This window comes from Delphinapterus leucas, chromosome 1 (assembly GCF_059928025.1).
Source record: "Delphinapterus leucas isolate spDelLeu-1000000601 "Yukka" chromosome 1, BTC_Dleu_Yukka2, whole genome shotgun sequence".
NCBI classification, from domain to species: domain Eukaryota; kingdom Metazoa; phylum Chordata; class Mammalia; order Artiodactyla; family Monodontidae; genus Delphinapterus; species Delphinapterus leucas.
The window spans coordinates 167,896,505-167,907,046 of NC_143129.1; the positions used below are offsets into that span (position 1 = coordinate 167,896,505).

General features: G+C 56.8%; 1 pseudogene; it reads right to left on the minus strand.

Annotated features, from left to right (window-relative positions):
* Positions 1-7,988: 7,988 nt before the first annotated feature.
* On the minus strand, positions 7,989-9,169 carry LOC149750811 (uncharacterized; annotated as a pseudogene).
* Between the last annotated feature and the right edge of the window lie 1,373 nt (positions 9,170-10,542).

Here is a 10,542-nt window from a genome sequence, read left to right on the forward strand (position 1 = left end):
CGAAGCTGATTTTTAAAAGGAAGTTTCTGCAGGCCACCTGTTATCAAGCTACAAAATAATCATTATGTTCCTAGTGCATGAGGACGCCATTAGGAGCTGGGGGACCTGCTTGGACGATGGGCGAGCATCCAGGCAATTCAGGACAGCCGGCCGCAGATTCCAACCTGCTGGTGGAGGGGGAATCTAGTTCCCTCAGGTTCGGTGAAAGGAGCATGGCACTGCCTCCCCAAGATGCTCTAAGATGGGGGACTCCCCCAAAGTAGAAGTGGGAGGCTGGGAGGAGGGCAGTCAAACAACCACAAATTTCTGCTACACGTTTTCAAAATTCGGTGCCATGACCTGAGGAGGATTCAAAGATGAACCAGACACGGTACTTGTCTTCAAGAAGCTTCACAACCTAAGTGTCCATTAACAGATGAATGGATAAAGAAGGTGTGGCATATATACACACACACACACACAATATATATATATATACATATATGTACAATGGAATACTACTCAGCCATAAAAAAGAATGAAATTTTGCCATTTGCAGCAACATGGGTGGACTTGGAGGGCATTATGCTAAGTGAAATAAGTCAGACAGAGAAAGACAAATACTGTATGATGTCACTTACATGTGGAATCTAAAAAATACAATAAACTAGTGAATATAACAAAAAAGAAGCAGATTCACAGATAGAGAATAAACTAGTGGCTACCAGTGGGGACAGGGAAGGGGGAGGGGCAAAATGGGAGTAGAGGATTAAGAGGTACAAACTATTATGTATAAAATAAGCTACAAGAATATATTGAAGAGCACAGAGAATATAGCCAATATTTTATAGAAACTATAAATGAAGTATAACCTTTAAAAATTGTGAATCATTATATTGTACACCTGTAACTTATACATCAACTATAGTTCAATAAACAAATCTTTTTTTAAAGAGCTGCTTCAAAAGTTACAGAAAGCCTCATTTTTAATGCTAAAATCCAAATTTAAATTAATCCAGCTTTGTTGCAGGAGTACCAGCTGTATGAGGCAAAAATCCCAGGACTTGAAATGTAGGACGTTTCATTTCACCACTAACATGCTAGGCAAATCAAAGCAAAGCAAAGCCACACAAGAAAAAAAAAAGAAAAGAAAAAAGAAGCAAAGCACCTGCGCCTCTTGGTGTGGGCCTGCTGGGAGTGTGCATGTACAGGACTGCCCTTAGCAGCTTTTAATTGTAAGGGCCAAAAACTAGAAACAACCCAAAAGTCTTTTCAATAGGAAAATCGACAAGCCATGGCGTGTTTCTGTAACAGAGAACCGCGTGAATGAAAATGAGCAAACTACAAACGCAGATGAATTTCAAAAACTAGAAAAGCCAGACACACGAGCACGACTTTAACTCCACGTATACAAACCTCTACAACAGGCCCAACTACACTGTAGCTCTTTTAAAAAAAAACTAAACTCTAGTATTAGTGGTAAGAAGAGTGTGTACTTTGGGGCGGAGGGAAGAGGGGGTGATTGTAAAGGGGCTTCTGGGGGCATCCCTGGTGGGGATCAGATGGGAGTTTGCTTTAGGAAAGTTTACAGAGCTGGACCTTCAGGTTTTATGCACATCCCTAGAGATGTGTTATATTCACAATGAAAGAGTTTTACCAAAAGGCAAGTGGAGACTTAATCAGGTCCTACGGAATCAAAATTCCTTTTTCCTAAGATAGAATACTGATCCTTAATTCACACTTTCCAGGAAACCAGAACCTGGGGATATTCCTAAGAAATGCAAATTAGAACAACCAGCAGGTACTGCATCACACCTGGTATCTATTATGAACCCCAGGGCGGCTGGGCTGTGATTCTGAGTGGGCGCAGCCAGGATGTGGGGAATCACCGGTATCTGGGAGTGAACCTGGGATCCCCACTCCCGGGCATTCATCCTGAGGTGACAACTCAAAGAAAAGAGGTCCAAGTGCAAAGGTGTTTATACTGGTGTCATTTATAACAGGAAGACCGGTGGGAAGCATTCAAGCCCAACCACAGGGGACTCACCACACCCAGGGTCCTAAGTCCCCTCTGGGGCCATCCTGCAGCCCCCCAATCGATGAGCAATTCCCTCCCCCATTCCTGAGTTTACTTCTATGAAAAATCTTACACAGGCTTGGATATCAAATATCATTCAGTGAATCACCTTTATTGGTAAGGCTCGAATTACTTGAAAAGAAATGAACAATTCATGACCACACACATCGGTGGCTGCAATGTGATGCTACCTTTGTCATTTAGCCGCCACTAAAGTTGACTGTGGGGTCTTTAAATGACCTTTTAGTCATCTTAATGTTTTTCCTCAAGCATCTCTCGGCAAGAAATCTGAAAATTCTCTCAGAGGATCATCAGTGGTTCTTCCAAACCAGAAACTTGTGCCAGAGCCAACAATGTCACCGTCGCCTGGCGAGTGCTCCAGGCAGGGGCATCTTAGCCTGATGGCTGGAGGTGCTGGAGCCCCAGTGAAGAAACTCTGCCGGGACCTGTGACTATCTGAGGACATTTTCTTCTCCTCCTCTTGGCTATCTCTTCTTTACTAGAATATGATTTGGGACATAAGACTCCTGGGAGATATCAGTAGGAGACCAACTGAATGATCTAATGCTGCCTCTGTGCCAGCCACGGGCCAGGCTCAGGGAAGGGGGTTACACATGTCAGGTTACCAGCCCTGTAAGGTCAGTATGTTGTCTGAATTTTACAGATAAGAACATGAGAGATTCTAGGAAGGGTGTGACTCTCACTACCTTCTTGCTGTGTGACCTTGGACAAGTGATTTAACCTCTCTGGGCCATAGAGTCCTCATCTGTAAAATGGGGATAATAATTCATACCCCTATCTCCCAACTCAGTGTGGAGGACTCTGAAGTCAGACAGATGTGGCCTGGTGCTGTGCCATGTTGTGACTGGGGGCGGGGGGGTCATTTCACCCCAGAACCTGGAAACAGGAAATAGTGCAGTACCTGCTACACCTGTAAGGGATGAGGTCCTGGTTTAAAGTGCTCAGTGACTGAGTGGTTCCCTCCACCTCAAGTGCCTTTCCTTCCCCTTCGAAGCTCACCTTACACCAGCTCCTCCATTGGGGCTGCCTCCTGGGTCCCCACCTCCCTGCTTGGAGCCTTGAGGCTGGGGAGGGAGGTGCGGGCATTGGGGAAGGGCACCGCAGCCGGCTACATCCTCCTCTCCTCATCTGTAAAATGCGTGGTGAAGCTGCGCTGATGCGGATGCCCCTGGGGCGAGCTGCTCTCTGCACCCCCTGTGCAAGTGAGGTGAAGACAGGCGGACAGGGCACTTGTAAGGGAGGGAGCGCCCTGGGCCTTCTGTCTCCTCGGCAGTGGGGAAATAAAACGTCAAAGGATGTGCGACCTGTCTGATGAAAAAGCCGACTTCTGCAGGCCTGGGCTGCACGCCCGAGCTAGGGACCCGGCTAGGCAAGCGAGGGGGTGGGCAGGAGCACAGCCGAGCCCCGGGCAAGTAGTCCAGGGCCAGAGTTTGGGCTGAGACCAGGCAGTCCTGGGGTCCTGCCCAGCTCTGTCGGTACCATTTCGTGTCTCCGAGCCGATTGTAGGGCGGGGACGGGCTAGTGATGCCCTCACCGGGCCGTTAGGACATCGCAGAGGCTCCCACGCCGGCTGAGTCTGACTCCACCCTCCGCCCCACGCCCTCACCCGGCTTAGTCCCCAACGGTCCAGCCACGCCCTTTCGTGTCCTCCCCCTCCCCCGACCTCCCTGGGCGGAATCCTTTATGTCATAGGCAGCCTGCGGTTTGCAGGGAGCTCATCCGTGAGGACCGAAGCCCGGCGACCCCAGGTTCCCGATGAGGGCCCGAGGCGGACACCTGCGCGCCCAGGATCACCGCGTGGGGAGTCAGCGGAGAGGCGGGATTGGGCCCCCACTTCTCTGCTCCACGTGCGGCAGCGCCGACCCGCAGGGGTAGCCGGCGGCCTGGGTGCAGTGCCGGGGCCTCGCCGCCAGGAGGCGCCCACACAGGCCCGCCGCATCCAGGCTTCCCAGAGCAGCCGGTCCAGCGGCTCCCCGGCTCCACTGCGGTGTCTCCTACATGTTTCTCATCTCCCCCTGCCTCAGGCCTAGGTACCAAGCCTTCCGCATGGCTTGGAGGCAGAGGATCGCCCCCTAGAACTGGAGTCCTGCCTCACTGAGATGGTGGAGGGTGAACTGGGGTGCCTAGACTCATCATCAGGCTGTGTAACCTTGGACATGTCACTCACCCTCTCTGAGCCTGTTACTTTATTTTGACAATTTACAAAGCATTGCATTCAAGATCTCTGAATTCTGGCACTTGACCCCATGTTGCAGACAGAACTGGCACCAGTCCAGGGTTGCAGTGCAGGGGTGGGAGAAACTGGACCATATGATCTGAGAGCCTGAAGAGCTGCTGTCTGCAGGACTGGGGTGACTGATACGTAGATGGACAGACAGAGTCCCCACTGGTCCCTGGCTCTTCTTGGCACAAAGGGTGGGGGGATGGCTGGCTGGGCATGCTGCCAACCCCAAGGCTCCCCTGACCAAGGGGCCTGCCCTGCAGGATTCTCGCCTTGAATCCCAGGCTCCAGAGGGGCCAGCCTCTGCTCCCTACCCCCACTACCAGTGGTGTGGAGCCACTGCCTCATCTGTAGTGTGATTTGTCACCAAATGGAGGTGCCACGTCCCTGCTGCTCCTGTGGCAAAAACTCCTAGCTGTCTCCCAATATCCACTTCCCAGCCTCCATTAGAGCTGAGTGTGGCCATGTGCCCTGGGTCTGGGCTCTGCTCTAAATCACTTCCTTCTCTATCTTCCTTCACTCCTGTCTCGGAAAGAGGTGAGGAGGGCCCCAGGGGACTACACAGGGCTAAAGCAAGGGAACTGGGAGGGGTCAGGGTGGGAGGCGGCCAAAGCAGCTGGCTTCGGAGACAGAGCCATAGGACCTGGGAGGTAGGGGACTGCTGTTTAGAGATCCTTTTTCCCATGGCTGCCACGGGCCTCATCTCCCTCTGTAGGTGGTAAGTTTCCCAACCCTACACCTGCTCCTGGGTCAGCCTCGAGCTCCACATCATGCCACTGCTCTTCTGTGCTCTCGGAGGAACAATTCTAGGTCCCATACTGACAGTTTGTAAAGTCCTTCCCAGGTATATACAGGTCAAGCCACTCCTCTGCTTTAAAACCTCCCATGGCTCGCAGTGCCAGGGGGTTGAGCCCTACATCCTGAGTCTTGTGTTTGAGATGCTCTGCAGTCTGGCCCTGACCCCCTTTCATCCCGTCCCCCGCTCTCCCTCTAGCACCTGACCCCCTGTCCACTCCTCCAGGTTGTCTGCATCCTGCCTGGAATATCTTCCCGCTCTGCAGCCTGGAAAACTACCCTGACCCTGAGACCCAGCGGGAATACTCCCTTGTCCAATACTCCCTGCTGCCTGCCCCCCACCCCACATGGAGTCAGCTGCTACTTCCTCAGCTTTTGGTGGATGGTCTGTTTACCCCAACCCCTGAAGCATCTGGATGAGGCCAGGGCTGAGTCCTCTCTGGTCCCCAACAGCCAGCCCAGAGGAGGTGGCTAAAGAGATACAATCGCTAGCCTCAGCTTCACATTTTATAGGTGCAAGAACCAGCTAAAGGCCAGAAAAACCCTAGCATGGGGCTCCATCCTCATTATAGCCCTTTGGAGCTGTTGCTACCATTGTCCCCATTTTGTAGAGGAGGAAACAAGAGCCATAAAGAGGTGAACTGACTTGGCTGCAGTCACAGGGCTAGTGGGAGGTTGTGTAGCCTTGTGGTTAAAACCCGGTTCCATCCCCGGCTCTGCCATTGACCAGCTGTGTGACCAGAGGCAAGCCTGGACCTCGCTGAACCTGTCTCTGTACGTGTGACATGGGGTGATAGTGGCGCCTCACTCTCGCGGCTGCCTTGCACACTTATGAAGGTAACGGGTATAAAGAGCCTGGTAGCCAGGGGGAGCTCGGCGTGATGGTGACATTCCTGCTGTTATCCCTCTGCCTAGGGGCTCAGGTGGGAGGCTGGCTTCGCTCTGTCCCCAGGAGGGTCTCAGCTCCCTGCCCTCCAAGTGTCACCCAGACTCTTCTCTGGGCTGCAGAGGGCAGTGGAGACGGGGAGCTGATTCTCCCTTAGTGGCCCAGAGACACACAGTGAGAAGCCCAGTTGCCCAGCTGAGAGCTTCCATGGGTGAGAGGAGATGGACTTGGGGTTTGTATCCCAGAATCCTCTGAGGGCCTGAGCCCCAGTGGGACCTGTGACTGTGGGGCTCGAAGTCCAGCTCTGCCATTTACCAGCTGGGTCACCCTGGTCGAGGTACCGCCCCTCTCGGGCCATTGGTTTCCATCCGTGTAAAATGGGGCATCAGCACCGGGCTTCTGGATTCTACCTGCCCATCGGTTCTCACTGAACTGGCACACCAACCCTTCCTGAGAAGGACATGTTACAGAGGCAGGGGCTGTGCAGGAGTGCTGTGATGTGGCCAAGGGCACCCAGCAAAGGACTGAGCAGCATAGTCAAACCTGGGGCCCAGAGCCAGGCTCTCGCCTCTGAGCCCGGGTTCTGAATTCTTACCGAGGTCCTGCTGCAGGGGAGCCACGCTGGCACAGGGCTATGATGGTTTTAGAAACCCCTGGGTCTTGGGCAGGAAATCCAGGGCAGCCCAGCCCCAGCCAGCTTGGCTGTTCCTAAAGTGAAGATGAGAGAAGATGGATTCCCAGGTCCTGCTGATCTATGGCCCCAGGGTGGGGCTGTGACATGCAGAAGGTGACAGCTGCTCCCTCCCTGTAGTGGCTTCTGGAAAGGGCATGGAGCCTCAGTTAGGCAGGGACCTCAGGGTCACTGTGTCTGGTTCCCTGCCTTCACAGAGAAGCTTCCGGGCAGCATGCTGACCCCCCTGGTCCCTAGGGGACAGCTGGTCCAGGCCCCTCCTCGTTCAGAAGTGAAGGGGTCCAGGTCACACAGAGGCCAGAGCACATTCAGGAAGGGATCAGTGCCCCAATATTGAGACACTGGCTGTCTACACACCTGCACATCCACAGGGCCAAACCACCAGAGGACGTCCCTCCGTGGAGGATCAGGGGGCACTAATCAGTCTGGCTGTGTGTCGGTGTTCAGGTCTCTTTACCTCTCTGAGCTTCATCTGTAAACTGGGCATAACATTGACCTCCCAGAGCCCTCAAGAGAATTAAAAGGGGTTATGACTAGGAAGGGGGACCCTTCTCTCCCCGATCACCCCAAATGACCAGGGAAGGTTTCTACAGCCCCCAAACACTGCCCTGTGGGCCTGATACCCATGGTCAGAGGAGGGAGTGGCTGTTCAGTGGACATCCACTTTGTGCCAGATGCTGACCATGGGTACTCTGATCTAGGAAACAACACTGGGAGTATTACTCCCTGCTCTTTTACAGACGGGAAAAGTCCTCTTTACCTCCTGCTGCCTGAGCCAGGGCTCCAGGGGTGGGAATTAGGAGGGGCTCCAGGGGTGGGGGAGTCAAGGGCCGGTTGTGGGCCAGTTGTGGGCAGGCACTGAGCTGGGCAAAGGGCTCCAGGGGTGAGCAAGACACGCCGAGTCCTGCCCCTCAGAGTTCATGGCCATAGGGAACACAGGCAGGAAACAGACTCAGATCCCAAACACTGAGTTCAGTTCATGTGCAGGGAGGCGTGTGTGTGTGTGTGTGTGTGTGTGTGTGTGTGTGTGTGTGTGTGTGTGTGTGTGTGTGTGTGTGTGTGTGTGTGTGTGTGTGTGTGGTGTAATGGAAAGCTAGAGGAGGGGCTGGGCGCCTAGAGAAAGCCCAGGGCAGGTCTGAAGGGTGAGTAGGAGCCAAGGGGATGAGCAGGGGAGTAGGTGCTCGTTACAGGAGGCCAGGCAGGTGCCAAGGGCAGAGGCCACACAGAGGATTGGGGGATGGAAAGAAGCTCAGCTACCCAGGAGGCAGGAGTGTGAGAGGGCCAGGGCCAGGGCCAGGGCCAGTTAGTGGAGGTAAGAAGGGATTTAAATGCCACTTGGACAACACTGGGGAGCCACTGAGGGATTGAAGCAGGGAGTGGGTGACGGGTTCAGATTCCGTGTAGAAGGATGCTTGGTGCCTCCCTGTGGAACAGCAAGGAGGGCCTGCAGAGGGACAGGGGCCCTGGGGCGGGAGAAAGCGGCTAATGCGAGATCCCAAGAGCAGGGTCCACCGGACTCGATGGATTAGACAGAACGAGGAGAGGAAGGAGCCTAAGGTGACCCCCGGTGTAGTTGGCCTTAGGGTGGGGGTGGGGCCGTTCACAAAGTGGGGGGAACGGAAGGCGCAGCAATGGGGCTGATCATGGGGCCCAGGGATATGGCTGGTTGCTGGAAGCGCGCCACGCCTCGTGGCCCAGGATGGGAGAAACCCCAGCACTGGGGAGGGCAGAGCGCTGAGGACGGGGAAAGCCGGGAGGGGCAGGCGTGAGCAGCAAGTGGTAAATGCCAGGGCAGGTGGAGTAGGGGGACAAGGACCGGGAGACCGTTGGGCTTTGGCCTCTAGCGTTGGTGTTTCCCAGGAAGAGCAGTGAGCGGGGAGGGGCAGCGGTGTCGGGTGGGGTGCTGGGGAAATGCTGAGAGGGCGGAGGTGGGGTCAGTGTGTGAGGAGTAGACCAAGTGCAGAGCGAGGAAGGAAGGGGTCTCCAGAAAAGGAAACAGCGGAGGCAAGAAGTGGGAGGAGGCAGAAAGGAGGCCGCTGCCTCAGTGGAGCCCAGGCAACAGCCCAGAGGCGAGCTCAGGCCGCAGGAGCCCTGCGTGCCGCGCGGGCGGCAGGAAGGCGACCGCGGCCTCGCTCTCGGACCCGCAGGGATGAGGCCCTGGGAGCCGAGGCTCGACCCCACCCACTGTGGCCTCCTCGGGGACCCTGGCATCCCCGCGGTCGGCCCACCGGAGGCCCCGCCCCCAGCGTTGGCCTCGGTCGCTCCGGAGGATGTCCGGTCGCCGGGAGCTGGCAGAAGGGCTCCCGGGGTCGCCGATGCCACCCCTGGTCTCCTCCGCCGAGCCACAGGGCCGGAGCCTGGGTTCGAGGCCCAACTGTGCAGTGTGGCTCCGGGACCTGACTCTGCCACGCGCAGCGGGGTTGGGTGGCCCAGGCCGGCGACTTCCTCGAGTTCCCCCTCCCCGCCCCGGGCGCACAGCAGGGTCTCATTACCGCCCATCCCCCTCCGCTAGCGCCTCGCGTGCCGGGGGGTCTCCGCGGCCGGGGGGAGGGCGGGTTATAATGAATCCCAGGCCGGAAATTCCTCCCGAGGGGCCCGGCTGGGCTGCGAGGGTGAGGGGGGTCCGGCGCTGAGGCTGGCAATCTGCCCGCACCACCCCTCCTCCTCCTCCTCCGCCCCCCGCATCATGGAAACTGGGCCGCCGGCCGACCCCCCTGGCTCCGCTCCACATTCCTGCTTCTGGGGGCGGGCGGGGCACGAAAGCTGCGCTACCCCCTTCGGGCCGGTCCGCAGGGGTAGCCGCGGACCTCCGAACACTCCTTCTGATTTGGGACGAGCACCGCCTCCCCATTCCAGCTTGGGCAGATCTTCGGGGAGGTTAGGGAGACCGGCAGGACCCGCGACACTCCATTCGATTCAATCAACTCTGATAACCTGGTTCATCTCTATTTACCCTCCCCCCCACGTGATTACTCTTCATTAAGCGCTCGTGGGCTTACCCCGGGCTGCGCCCGTACTGTGCGCCCAGCCCTCAACGCCGGATTTTCACCTCTCAGCATCTGGCGAGGCAGACACCATTATGCCCATTTTACAGGTGAAGGCAGTGAGGTTCAGACAGAGGAAGGTTCAGATAGTAGGGTCGGGCGGAGCAGGAACTCCGGCCACCTCCTCCCGGAAGCTCCCCGGACGGCGCTGGGCATCTGTAGGCTCTCAGATGCCCCCAGATTCCTCTCCGGGGCGACTGGAAGGAGGGACTCTGCGAGACGGGGGAGGGCGTGCGGGCTTCGAATCCTGTCTGCTCGCTCAGGCTGTGGGGCTGGGTCTCAGTTTCCGCACGTGGGAAGAGGGCGCCCTCCCAGGCCTTCTGAACGACGTTAGCGGGGGACTCGAGCCCCCGGATCCTCCGAGTCACCGGGCGCGCACACAGCGCTTACCTGCGAGCCTCAGACTTGAGTCGCTGCCTCCTTCCAGCCGTGGGGCCTGCCCGGGCCCCGGCCAGACTGTCCCTGGGGCTCCAGGAGGGCGGGGCCAGGGCAGCGCTAGGCGGGGCCGGGCCAGGGGGCGGGGCCGGGGGCCGGGATTCCTAGGAGACCGCGGCAGTGCCGCGAGTCGCGGCGCGCGGACTCGGACCCGGACCCAGCCGGGTGCGGAGGCGGCAGGTGAGCAAAACTAGGAGCCTGGGGTTCGTCCCCCACTTTCCCCAACTTTTTGTTTAGCCTCTCCCTCCAGATGGGCGCTGAGTGGGGGGTCGGGAGCCCGGTTCCCCCTCTCCCCGGAGTGTGGACGCGCGGGAAGGCGGGACCCCGGAGTGTCCGGGATCCAGCCCCGAGCAACTTCCCGAGACATGGGACCTTCGGACTGTGTCTCCAAGT